General features: G+C 35.8%; 1 long non-coding RNA gene across 3 annotated transcripts in view; it reads left to right on the top strand.

The window, feature by feature from the left end:
* LOC114897022 overlaps nucleotides 1–13333 on the top strand; it is a 409238-nt gene that overhangs the window by 323066 nt on the left and 72839 nt on the right. For all 3 annotated transcript variants that reach the window (XR_003793981.1, XR_003793982.1, XR_003793980.1), the window contains 2 exons: nucleotides 574–671; nucleotides 2815–2899. This is a non-coding gene — a long non-coding RNA (uncharacterized LOC114897022). The remainder of the gene's footprint in view (nucleotides 1–573; nucleotides 672–2814; nucleotides 2900–13333) is intronic.

Genomic DNA, 13333 nt, shown 5'->3' with positions numbered 1-13333 from the left:
AAAAACAAGCTCCAGCAGGAATGAGCTTGTGGCTCTTTGATGTAGGACAAATTCAGGAAAGAGCCGTTGGAGCCCTACGAGTGAGTTTTCCCAAAGGATTATAAAAGGATGCAGTGTTGAGCCAGTGCACATTCCTTCTCACGGCCTCCTTTACCTTTTCCCTGCTTCCTTTCTGATGTCGCTTGTTGTTTATGGCTGATCATTTAAGGCTTCTTCCTTTAATGGAATTCTTTAGCCTTTGACTTGCCTGTCACCACTGAGTTTTATACCTTTGTTATAAGGCAGTGAGCTTGCTCCACACACAGTCCAAATTGAGCAAAAAACCCTTCAAAAGCCCCCCAAATGATGGTATTGTTCTTTTTAACATAAACTTATAGAATGAAACAATCTGTTTCATTCCTGGTGTTAGAACAGCTGGAGTGAAATGAATAGAGGGGGCTGAGCAGTTTTGCAAAATCTTTGATAATAGAGAAGTACAAGTGTTCCCCGTCAGCAGTTGGATGATAATTTCTCTGGTATGAATGATGTAACCAAGTGGTTGTATATTACTGCCCCATTCTTTCTTGTCCCAAGACACCCTTGGAAACGCGATGCTACGTCTCAATGGGATTTTCCAGTACAAAGATTCTTTTCAAAGAACATAATTGTGGATACACACCACTCCTACAGAGGTAAGTATACTGAAGATGTGCCAAAACATTAGGGCAGAAATTCAGTTCCCATGACACACAAGCAGGAATCTAACCATTTGCTGCAATAAATACGTTTCTTGTGGACTCTGAGATTATAAAATATACACTCTCTATAAGACTCAAATTGCTTGTTTGTTTATTTTGGAATAAAACAAACTGATAGATTAAATGAGAGAGAAAAATATACAGGAATACAGAATATTTTTGTTCCACAGCTAAAATTGTATATTTCTATTGCTATCTAACATTACAAACCGCTAGGTGTGGGTAGTGATGTAAAGAGATAATTTGTTGCTTCACGCTGGTTAAACTTACTTCCTTGACTTTCAGAGACTTTGTAAGTGAAACAAACAAAATAAACAACAGCAACAATAAAAATCTTCCAATCTAAGGTTCAGCCAAAATGACATTCAGGAGAAAAAGAGTAGTATAATAATTGGAGGCAAAATGAACATAAATAAAGAAATCATTGGGTGTCAACTTTCTGGAAAGCATGCTATATGCACAGCAGTTGAATAAACCTGCCTTTAGACATATGAAGAGCTACTATGTAGAACACAAAATGGGCATAATTTGGATAGCTCTAGATGGAAAAATTAGAAAAAATGGGTAACCCGTAGAGGGGCAGATACCAGCTCAAGATAAGAAAGTACATTTTAACTACGTATACTAAACAGTAGTAATGATCAGCATCATGGGAATTTTCAAACAGAGATGAAAGGACTCCCTGCCATCATTTCTGAATTTCCCAGGCTATGATATTGAAGCTATGATGGTAAGTTTATACTTGGGAAAGTTAATTCACTTAGGAGCATCATGAAGAATGAAATATAAAGATGTTCTTCTGTTAAGAAGTGGGAGGTAAGGAATGGTTGAACCATGGATCACTCTCCAGAGCTATAGGCTTCAGTGGATACTTGTTTTGGTCTAGCTATCATTACCACTCTCTTTTTTAGACAAAAGTCACCCTGATTTTCAGAAAAAACTCAACTCTCCCTTATTCTTACATCATTTAGTTGAGGTTCACATCCTCCAGTTCTAGGGGAAATCTTGACATGGGTTTGCTGAATAAAATCATGACATCCATGGCCACAGTGATTGGTTGAGCCATGAGTGTGTGATTCATAACCAGCCAGTAGAGTTAAATGAGGAGTCTCTATGCTACAGTTGAGAGGTTACAACAAAAGCCTAGTGCTTCTGGAAGCCATCTTGTCCTCATGACGGGAGAGCCTATGTGAAGATAAAGTCAGCTGAGGGTAAAGCAGAGCTGAGATGGGGGCAAAGTAAAAAGCAGTAAAAATACATGTAAGCTCTCGAAAGCAGCCATGTTAAAACTAACTCTATTATATTTATTCTTTGAGTCCTCTTCCCCTTAAATAACTATTCTTAAGGTTATGTGAGTTGGTTTTCTGTCACATGCTACCAAAGTGTTCTGATTACCACATAGATGTCCAGTGAGAAGCATTAGTGTCAAGTCCCTGGACAGTTGCCAGGAGAAAAGCAATGGAAAATTTGGTCTCCTCATGGTTTTGCCTAGGAGCTGGCCCTGAATATCATACACTATTGATCTAACCAGATTCTCTCTTCACATCATTGATTAAATCTTATTTTTTTTATCTACCTCTGCTAAATAATTTAGTTTACTTATACCTTTTCCAAACTAATCACATCTGATTTCCTTTATTCTAGATTTCAGACCATCTTACTTTTTACAGGCCCAAATACACAGATGTAATTTTGTGGATGAAAAAAGTTGATAATTAAATTGATTGAAAATGTTTACCTGTTATTGTCTTACTGTATTCCACCATTCTCCATTTCTTTATCTTGTACTGAGTTATTTATTATTGTTATTATTGAGTTATGTATTTGTGTTTCATTTGAATACTCTAGAAAGAGGGGATTTTTATGAATGCTTAGAAGGATATAGTATTTATATAAACATTTTATGTCTATTTTGATATTGTATTTGTAATTTTTAAATTCTCCTTAAAATACTTTGGTCAGGTCCCTGGGAAATATTGTTTTTATTTGCAAAGGAATTTAATACAATTTGATTAGACACAATTTCTAGTACATAATGAATCCTTAAGCAGTTGTTTTTCTGTTTTATTTCTGATAGAGTGTGTCTTGCAGTGACAGAAGACATCATGATGAGGAAGTTAAAGAAGTAAGAAAATTAGAATTTAGAATGTCAACATCTTGAGGTAGGTAAATGCTATGGGTTTCTCAGTTTTTAGAAAAAATTTTTTAATTGAAGTATAGTTGATTTATAGTATTGTGTTAGTTTCTGGTGTACAGCAAAGTGATGCAGTTTTATACATATATATGTATATATATATTCTTTTTCATATTCTTTTCCATTATGGTTTATTATTTCTTGTGCTATACAGTAGGACTTTGTCATTTATTCATTCTATATTTAATAGTTTGCATCTGCTAATCCCAAACTCCTAATCCATCCCCCGCCCAGCCCCCTCCCCCTTGGTAACCACAAGTCTGTTCTCTATGTCTGTGAGTCTGTTACTGTTTCATAAGTTCATAAGTAAGTTCATATTCATATTTTATATTACACATATAAGTGATATCATATGATATGTGTCCTTCTCTTTTTCACTTATTTCACTTGGTATGATAATCTCTGGGTCATCCATGTTGCTGCAAATGTCATTATTTCATTCATTTTTTATGGCTGCATAGTATTCCATTGTGTGTGTATGTGTGTGTGTGTGTGTGTGTGTATATCACATCTTCTTTATCCATTCTTCTGTTGATGGACACTTAGTTTTCTTCCATGTCCTGGCTTATTGTAAATAGTGCTGCAGTGAACATTGTGGTACATGACTCTTTTTGAATTCTGGTTTTCTCAGGGTATATGCCCAGTAGTGGGATTGCTGGATCATATGGTAGTTCTATTTTTAGTTTTTTAAGGAATCTCCATACTGTTCTCCATAGTGGCTGTATCAATTACATTCCCACCAACAGTGCAAGAGGGTTCCTTTTTCTCCACACCCTCTCCAGCATTTATTGTTTGTAGATTTTTTGATGATGACCATTCTGACTGGTGTGAGGTGATACCTCATTGTAGTTTTGATTTTCATTTCTCTAATGATTAATGATGCTGAACATCCTTTCATGTGTTTGTTGGCAATCTGTATATCTTCTTGGGAGAAATGTCTATTTAGGTCTTTTTTTTTAAATCGTAATACATGTATAGAAAACAATAGTACTTATTCTGAATACTAAAGTTAAAAGACAAGATTGCTGGCAATTAGGGGACTGGCCAAGGTTTCAGCTCCTCTAGTCTTATCTGACTAGTCTTAGGGCAGAAGGAAGCAATATTCTGGGCTTACATTGAACTTAAAACCATCACCAAAGCTAATTATTCTGAAGTTTGGTCACTTTTCAGTGACCAAATGGCTCCAAGAGGAACAGAACTCTTGCTTATTTTCCCACTCAATTCAATTTCAAAACATTTCAATAAAGAGAGAGAGAGATCATTTTAGTATTGCAAACTGTTTGCTGAGATAAGGAGAAGTTTGTTCATATGGAATTATTCCAGTTAAGAATCTTCCTTTTAAGGATAGCTACACCATATACCTCAATAGTTGAGAGTCTAGTTTACAGAAGGCTTGAAACTTGAGTCTCTTCTTGCCTTCATTTAACATTTTGTCAAGATACAAATATAGCATCTAGGACCTCTGACTTTGTATACGAATGCACTAAACATAGAAAGTTACGGTTGAGGGTTATGCCTGCAAGAATGTAAAAGTGTTTCTTTTATTTGAGGACTCATACAGATAACATATGTAAAAGCTATAGACAACAAACAACACAATCTTTTTCGTTGTGGTCTCCCTAATAGCAACACTTTACAAAACCAAAGAGCCAACATAAAAGTCAAATTGTGGTGTAGATAATAGAAATGTTTACATTTGTGTAGTTTAAAGAGATCTGATTTAGAAATCTGGGGTTATGGGTTTAGTCTAGGCTCTGTCTCTCTATCCTCTGCCGGTAGGCAGTCTAGACCAACGCTGCTCAGACTTAAGTGACTGTTGGGATCACTGGTCAAGCTTGTTAAAACTACAGATTCCTGAGTAGACCTAACTTAAGAGATTCTGACTCAGCAGGTCTGGGGTGAGAGGCATGCATTTGCATTCCCAGTAAACCTAATGTGCTCATCCTTGAAAATTCACTGGTCTAGACCTCAGTTGTCCTCAAAATTATAATGCAGAGATCCAATTAGGCATATTGATTATAGCCCCCAAAAGTAAAAGGAGACAACAATTTCTACTGTTGAAAGGAAAAGAGATTTCTGTTTAGAAGTTCCATACTTTAAAATGTTAATAAAAGTTTAATTTATATTAATAACTAAATAATAAAAGAGAAATATATTTCTCACAAACACCTTGTGAGAAAATATAGAATGAATATTGGCATCAGGGTCCAGAAATGGAAATAAAAGCATTGGACGTCCAAAGTTATCCAGCTGGATAGCAGGAGAGTTAGGACTAATCTTGTCTCTCAACTCAGAGTCCTATTTTCTTTTGTTTATACTTCACAGCTTTTATAAGTGAACAATATCCCCTTTATAGTCCGTTATCATTCATGGTATTTAGAAGGAGTATTCTGTTTTGCTTGGGTCAAACATGCCCCTTGAACATAGCTTTGTAGCAGAGACAGATAATAGTTGAGGAAGAAGAGGAAGCCGAAGAAGCAGCAGCAAAGCACAAAACAAATAGCATTTTCTGGAACAAGATACTTGTCATCTTTGAAGGTATCAGCAGGGCTGACAAGACAGCCCCAGTCTGGACTGTTAAGCAAGAATCTTCAACTCAGTATACTCTTGTGGTTCCATATATATATATATATATATATATATATATATATATATATATATATATAATTTCATTAATTGAGATGAGACACCAGCTATGAACAGTTGTAGCTAAGATTGCAGTTCTGTACCTTCTGTCTGAACCTAATTACTGTCCCATACCAACAAGTATTTTCTCTGACCTCACCTTCAATATCTCAGCTGCTGGAAAATAAATCCCCACACATTCCTTGATTAATTTCCTGTTCATGCTTGTAAGTTAATATTGAGATGCTAAGCCAGAAGGTGGAGGCATTGTTAGTGACAGCTAAAATTAAAAACAAAGTGAGAACTAATTTGTTTCTATAGCTGTCAATGGGGACCCCTCTGAAGGAATGCCAAGATGTAACTCCAGTTGCTGTGTTGTGCTAACAGGGATTGCATCAGTTTGTGCACCTCCAAAAAACACCAGTCATTTGGCACGTAATGATATTTCAGACCGTCCCATAGGTTGGGCCTCTTGATGTTTTTGTTTTATTATTTTTGTTTCGGATATATTTTTATAGACAATTTTCACACAACAGCTTTGCTACTCTTAAATATGAAAACAACCTGCAAAGGATATTATTTGACTTCCATTCTTTTAGTTGTTACATCTTTTAGCCCATTCTTTTTAATCTTGAATTTGGAAAATTAATTTTGAAATAGTGTCTGAATTGTGTGCAAGGCAAAAGAAATGATAATAGTTATTCTGTAACATGTCTCCCTGACTTGCACATTATAGACCAGTAAAATTAAATAAAAATAAGGATTGATGTAGAATTAGCAATTTTCTATTTAATGAAAAGAACAATGAAAATATAATATATCTTATTATAATTCTCTCATTTATCAACAGTAAACATTTTTGAAAAATAAGTATAAAAAGTATAATGTAACACGTTTTTAAAATAGACTTTATGAAAAATACAATGTCCAGTGATTTTTGTTCAAGATGTACCCTTGAAAACTTTGTTGAGAACCTAGAAATGCCAAGAACCCCTGTTTGAGAGAGAGAGAGAGAGGGTCAATTATCTGCTCAGTTTAGGAGAAGGTCACATGATAGGCACGATGAAGTGGTGATTTTGTAACTAGCTAAGCAGTACTTCAGGGTACCTGGGAAAAAATGATCTGCTCAGTGACTAAGGCTCTTAGAAATTTCAGTGCTTCCCTTGATATTGGCTAACTAGTGTTCATGGGTCTGGCCAATAGCTCTGTCTTTTTCTTATCAAATCTTGAAAGGCTTGTAAGTATTCCATCACCATGAACATTTTGAGGATTTTATGCCCCATGACTTATCATAATATCTGTAGGAAAATGGGATTTGTTTTTAAAAACATTTACCTTGCTGCGAATGTTTGCTTGTCTTCTGTCATATGAGATGAGCATTTTGTCACGCCAGAAGAAAAAATGGCATGCTTTCAGATTGTGTATGGTTTTTGGCACATGAAGTTACATAATCTAGTGGAACCCTATGTGCTCAGTACAGCACAGGCTGGTGAGCCCCTGTCTGGTCAGGACCAGAATAACTAGACTTCTTGGCCTGTTGCCTGTAGGCTGTATATATTTGGCCTTAAACACCCTGCCAGGCTGGGTCTTACAGTGAAAACCCACAGATGGTCAGCAGGAGAGTAACATCTGGTATCTGCTCCTTTGCTGTGGTGCTACAGGCTCAGCAGTGAAGGTAGGAGACAACTACTTCAGTGTCCAGTGTCAGAGCTCACTGTGTCCATTTTGAATAAAGATCTTTTGGAATTTATTTCAGATTTCCAGGGAGGAAATTATGTAGCCCCAGTTGTGCCTGGGGTGGGAACTCGGTTGGTTGAGTGGCAGTGAGTTGGACTCAGAGCTGAGGGGAGTGGCCCTACCATTGTTTTACATATATTGAATTCATCTATCTTATTGTGGACTAGTTCTGCTCTTTTAATTTTTGTCATGCTAGCTGTACAGTAACTGCGCTAATAATATGTATGTTCATAAATTGGATCTTGATGGGAAAAATTCTGTTGGATTCAAAATTATTAAAAGAAATTTCAGCATTACATGTGTCAATAAATGGAAGACCTTTCAGATTCACTAACTCTAATTTTTAACTGTTTTAATTTTTGAACAGTTTTAAACATTGATTTTAAAGTTGTAACACCTGTTTCTGATTTTTTTTACTAGTGATGACTATTAATTATTTGAAGATATTACCATTGAAGTGTCTAGACTTGGATGTGCTTGTATCATTTTAGGTACAGATGTGATATAAAAAGTTATAGAAGTGCTCCCTAGTGCTCCTGGGCAGGGGTGGGAGTTCTGGCTATCTGCTGGGACTCTACTGATACCACCTGGGCACCATGTGATTTCAAACCCCCTTGAGTGTGAACAGAGGCTGAGTGGGGAATTGGGACTGCTATCCCAAACTAGTAGTGATGTAGTGTGCCCCATACTCCCTTGTTGGAGCGGCATGAGAGGAAGGCAGCAGAAATCAAAGATTTAAATAATATCCAGAGTTTCATAACATGATAACCCGAAGTCCAAGTTCAATAAAAAATAACTAGTCCTACCAAGGTTCAGGCAAGTCTCAGCTAGAATGAAAAAAGACAATTATTAAATGCCAATACCAAGAATATCTGCAGAAACTTTAGAGTTATTTGACAAAAGATTTTAAAAACAGTCATCATAAAAATGCTTCAATGACCAATTAAATACACAGTTGAAACAAAATTTTAAAATCTTAGTAAAAAGCTAGAAAATTTCAGCATATAAATAGAACACAAAAGAAAAACGAAATAGCAATTTAGAATTGAAAAATTAAATTAAAAACAGTAAAAGTAAATGGGCTCAACAGCAGAAAGGAGGGAATAACAAATCAGTGAAGTTGAATATAGACAATAAAAATTTCCCAATTTGAATAATGAAGAGAAAATAGACTGGAGAAAAAAAATCAACAGAGACTTAAGGCCTCTAGGACAATAGCTAAAGATCTGTTATATTATGGAGTCCTGGAAGGACAGGGGGAATAGGACAGGAAAATATACCATATCTTGGGCCATATAACAATCTTGGTAATGTTAAAGAATTGAAATTATACAAAATTTGTTCTCTGACCCAAATAAAATCAAACTAGAAATCAAAACCAGAAAAATAACAGGAAATTCTCCGAATACTTAGAAACAGCAGACTTCTAAATAATTTATGGGTCAAAAAGAAAGTCTCAAAAAGATATTTATCAAACTGAATAAAAATGAAAATTCAATATACCAAACATTTATGTGACACAGCTAAACCAGCAATGAGAGGGAAATTTGTAGCACTAAATACTTACATGAGAGAAGAGGAAATCTCAAATCAATAATTTTTACTCCTACTTAAGAATCTAGAAAGAGAAAATCAAATATACTTATAGCAACCAGATAGAAGGAAATAATGAAAATAAGAGCAGAAATAAATGAAACAGAAATGAGTAAAACAATGAAGCAAAAACCTGCTTTTTTTTTTTTGCAAAGATCAATAAAATTTACCAACTGACAAAGAAAAAAGAGAGAAGGCAAAATTTACCAATAGCATTAATAAATAGGGTATTTAACTATGGACCCTGCAGACATCAAAAGAAAAATAATAGAATGCTATGAACAAATCTTCTCAGATAAATTTGGCAACTTAGATGAAATGGACCAATTTCTTGAACAGCATAAACTACCACAAATTACCAAATATGAAATAGATAATTTGAGTAGTCCTGTAACTATTAAGAAAATTGAATTCATAATTTTAAAACCCATGAAAGAGAAGTTGCCAGGCCCAAATCATTTCACTGGGGAATTCCACTGAATTTTAAATAAGAATTAACAGAAATTATACACAATCTCTTCCAGAAAAGAGAAGACATGGAATATATGCTAATTCATTTTATTAAGCTGACATTACACTAATACCAAAACTAGATAAAGACAGTAAAGAAAAAGAAAACTATGGTCTGATATCCCTCATGAGTCAGACACGAAAATTTTTAACATAAGATTAGCAAACAGAATTAGGCAGTATATAAAAATAATTATATGCCATGACTAAGTGGGGTTTATTACAGTGATGTAAGATTGCTTCAATATTAAAAAACTATTAATATAATCTACTAGATTAACAGGCTAAAGTAGAAAAAGCATATGAACATATCAATTGATACAGAAAAAAGCATTTGACAAAATTCAATAGCCATTCATGACAAAAACTCTTAGAAAAATAGGAATAGAGGGAAATTTCTTCAATATGATAAAGAGCACCTATAAAAAACCTACAGCCAATACTTAATGATAAAGAATTAGACTGCTTTTCCCTTACAGTCAGGAGCAAGGCAAGCATATCTGCTTTCACTATTGTTATTCAACATAGTGCTAAGTCCTAGCCAGTGCAATAAGGTTGGCAAAGGAAATAAATGCCATACAGGTTGGAAAGGAAGAAATAAAACTCTTCCTCTTTGCAGATGACATGATTGCCTACATAGAAAATTCCTAAGATTCTTCTTAAAAACTCCTAGAAAATAAGTGAGTTCAGCAAGTCTGACGGATACAAGATAAATGTCCAAAAAGGAACTGTCTTTCTATGTGCTAACAATGAACATATTGGACACCAAAAGTAAAAACACAATGACACAACTGCTCAAAAAAAGAGAGAAATACTTAGGTGTGAACCTAAAACAATATGTACAGGACTTATATGCTGAAAAATACAACATGCTGCTGAAAGATACCAAAGATCTAAATAAATAGACAGATAAAGATGGATTGGAAGACTCAACATAATAGAGATTTCAATTGTGTTCAAATTGATATATAGGTTTAATGCAATTGTTATTAAAATGCCAACAAAATTATTTTGTAGATATAGAGAAGATTATTGTGAAATTTATATGGAAAGGCAAAGGAACTAGAATAGTTAACACAATTTTTGTAAAAAGAGAATGAAAAGGGAGAAATCAGTCTACAGAATTTCAAAAATTATTATATAGCTAAAGCACTCAAGACTGTGGCATTGGTGAACATACATATAGGTCAATGGAATACAATAAAGAACCCAGAATTAGATCCACACAAGTATGCTCAACTGAATTTTTAAAAGATGCAAAAACAATTTGATGGAGGAAGGATGGCCTTTTCAACAAAAGGTGCTGGAGCAATTGAATGACAATAGGCAAAAATATAACCTTGACCAAGACCTTATATCTAAAATAAAAATTATCTCAAAATGCATCATTGACTTAAATGTAAATATAAAATTATGAAACTTTTGGAAAAATTATAGAAGAAAATATTTGGGATCTAAAAGCATGATCCCTAGAAGGAAAACTGAATTAATTGTATTTCATCAAAATTTAAAACTTTTGTTCTGCCAAAGATGCTTTTAAGAGGATGAAAAAACAAACACGCCACAGACTTGGAGAAAATATTTGCAAACCATATATCTTACCAAAGAATACTCTCTAGAACATGTAAAGAACTCTTAAAATTTAACAGTAAAAACCCAAGCAATCTAATTAGAAAATAGGCAAAAGACATAATCAGACATTTCACTGAAGAGGATATATACATGGCAAATAAGTCCATTCAGTAATGTTCAACATAATTAGTCATTAGGGAAATGCAAAATAAAAATACAAGATATCATCACATACCTACAGAATGACTGAAATTTAAAAATAGTGGTAAAGCTAAATGCTCGTGAAGATGATGAAAAATTGGATTACTCATATGTTGCTGGTGGAAAAGTAAAATGGTTCAGCCACTCTATAAAAAGTTTTGCAGTTGAAGGAAATTAAACATGGAAAAACCATACAACCCAGTAATTTCACTTCTGGGCATTTATCCCTGAGAAATAAAAACTCATGTTTAAAAAATTAAGATGAGATTGGTTCAAGAGGGCGGAGTAGAAGGATGTGCTCTCAGTCCCTCTTGCAAGAGCACTGGAATCACAGCTAACTGCTGAACGATCATCAACAGGAAGACACTGGAACTCACCAAAAAAGATACCCCACATCCAAAGACAAAGGAGAAGCCACAATGAGACAGTAGGAGGGGAGCAATCACAACAAAATCAAATCCCATAACTGCTGGGTGGGTGACTCACAAACTGGAGAACACTTATACCACAGAAGTCCACCCACTGCAGTGAAGGTTCTGAGCCCCATGTCAGGCTTCCCAACCTGGGGGTCCAGCAATGGGAGGAGGAAATCCTAGAGAATCAGACATTGAAGGCTAGCGAGATTTGATTACAGCACTTTGACAGAACTGGGGGAAACAGAGACTCCACTCTTGCATGGCACACACAAAGTAGTGTGCACATCGGGACCCAGGGGAAGGAGCAGTGACTCCATAGGAGACTGAACCAGACCTACCTGCTAGTGTTCGAGGGTCTCCTGCAGAGGTAGGGGGTGGCTGTGTCTCACCATGAGGACAAGGACACTGGCAACAGAAATTCTGGGAAGTGATCCTGGGCATGGGCCCTCCCAGAGTCCACCATTAGCCCCACCAAAGAGGCTGGGTAGGCTCCAGTGTTGGGTCTCCTCAGGCCAAACAACCAACAGGGAGGGAATCCAGCCCCACCCCTCAGCAGACAAGCAGATTAAAGTTTTACTGAGCTCTGCCCACCAGAGAAACAGTCAGCTCTACCCACCACCAGTCCCTTCCATCAGGAAACTTGCACAAGCCTCTTAGATAGCCTCATCCACCAGAGGGCAGACAGCAGAAGGAAGAAGAACCAAAATCCTGCAGCCTGTGAAACAAAAGCCACATTCACAGAAAAACAGCCAATATGAAAAGGCAGAGGGCTATGTACCAGATGAAAGAACAAGAGAAAACCCCAGAAAAAGACTAAATGAAGTGGAGATAGGCAACTTTCCAGAAAAGATATTCAGAATGATAGTGAAGATGATCCAGGACTTCGGAAAAACAATGGAGGCAAAGATCAAGAAGATGCAAGAAATGTTTAAAAAAGACCTAGAAGAATTAAAGAACAAACAAACAGAGATGAACAATACAATAATGGAAATGAAAACTGCACTAGAAGGAATCAATAGCAGAATAACTGAGGCAGATGAACTGATAAGTGACCTGGAAGACAGAATGGTGGAATTCACTGCTGCAGAACAGAAAAAAGGAAAAAGAATGAAAAGAAATGAAGACAGCATAAGAGACCTCTGCAACAACATTAAACACAACAACATTCACATTATAGGGGTCCCAGAAGGATAAGAGAGAGAGAAAGGACCCAAGAAAATATTTGAAGAGATTATAGTCGAAAACTTCCCTAACATGGGAAAGGAACTAGCCACCCAAGTCCAGAAAGTGCAGCGAGTCCCATACAGGATAAACCCAAGGAGAAACACGCAGAGACACATAGTAATCAAATTGGCAAAAATTAAAGACAAAGAAAAATTATTGAACGCAGCAAGGGAACAATGACAAATAACATACAAGGGAACTCCCATAAGGTTAACAGCTGATTTCTCAGCAGAAACTCTACAAGCCAGAAGGGAGTGGCATGATATACTTAAAGTGATGAAAGGGAAGAACCTACAACAAAGAATACTCTACTGGGCAAGGATCTCATTCAGATTCAATGGAGAAATCAAAAGCTTTACAGACAAGCAAAAGCTAAGAGAATTCAGCACCACCAAACCAGCTCTACAACAAATGCTAAAGGAACTTCTCTAACTGGGAAACATGAGAGAGGAAAAGGACGTACAAAAAACCCCCCAAACAATTAAGAAAATGGTAATAAGAACATACATATCGATAATTACCTT

This window comes from Monodon monoceros, unplaced genomic scaffold (genome assembly GCF_005190385.1).
Source record: "Monodon monoceros isolate NGI ecotype Baffin Bay Population unplaced genomic scaffold, NGI_Narwhal_1 Super_Scaffold_16, whole genome shotgun sequence".
In the NCBI taxonomy this organism is placed as follows: Eukaryota; Metazoa; Chordata; class Mammalia; order Artiodactyla; family Monodontidae; genus Monodon; species Monodon monoceros.
Note: the sequence above shows the minus strand (reverse complement) of the source record. Positions and strands in the feature narration are given on the sequence as shown.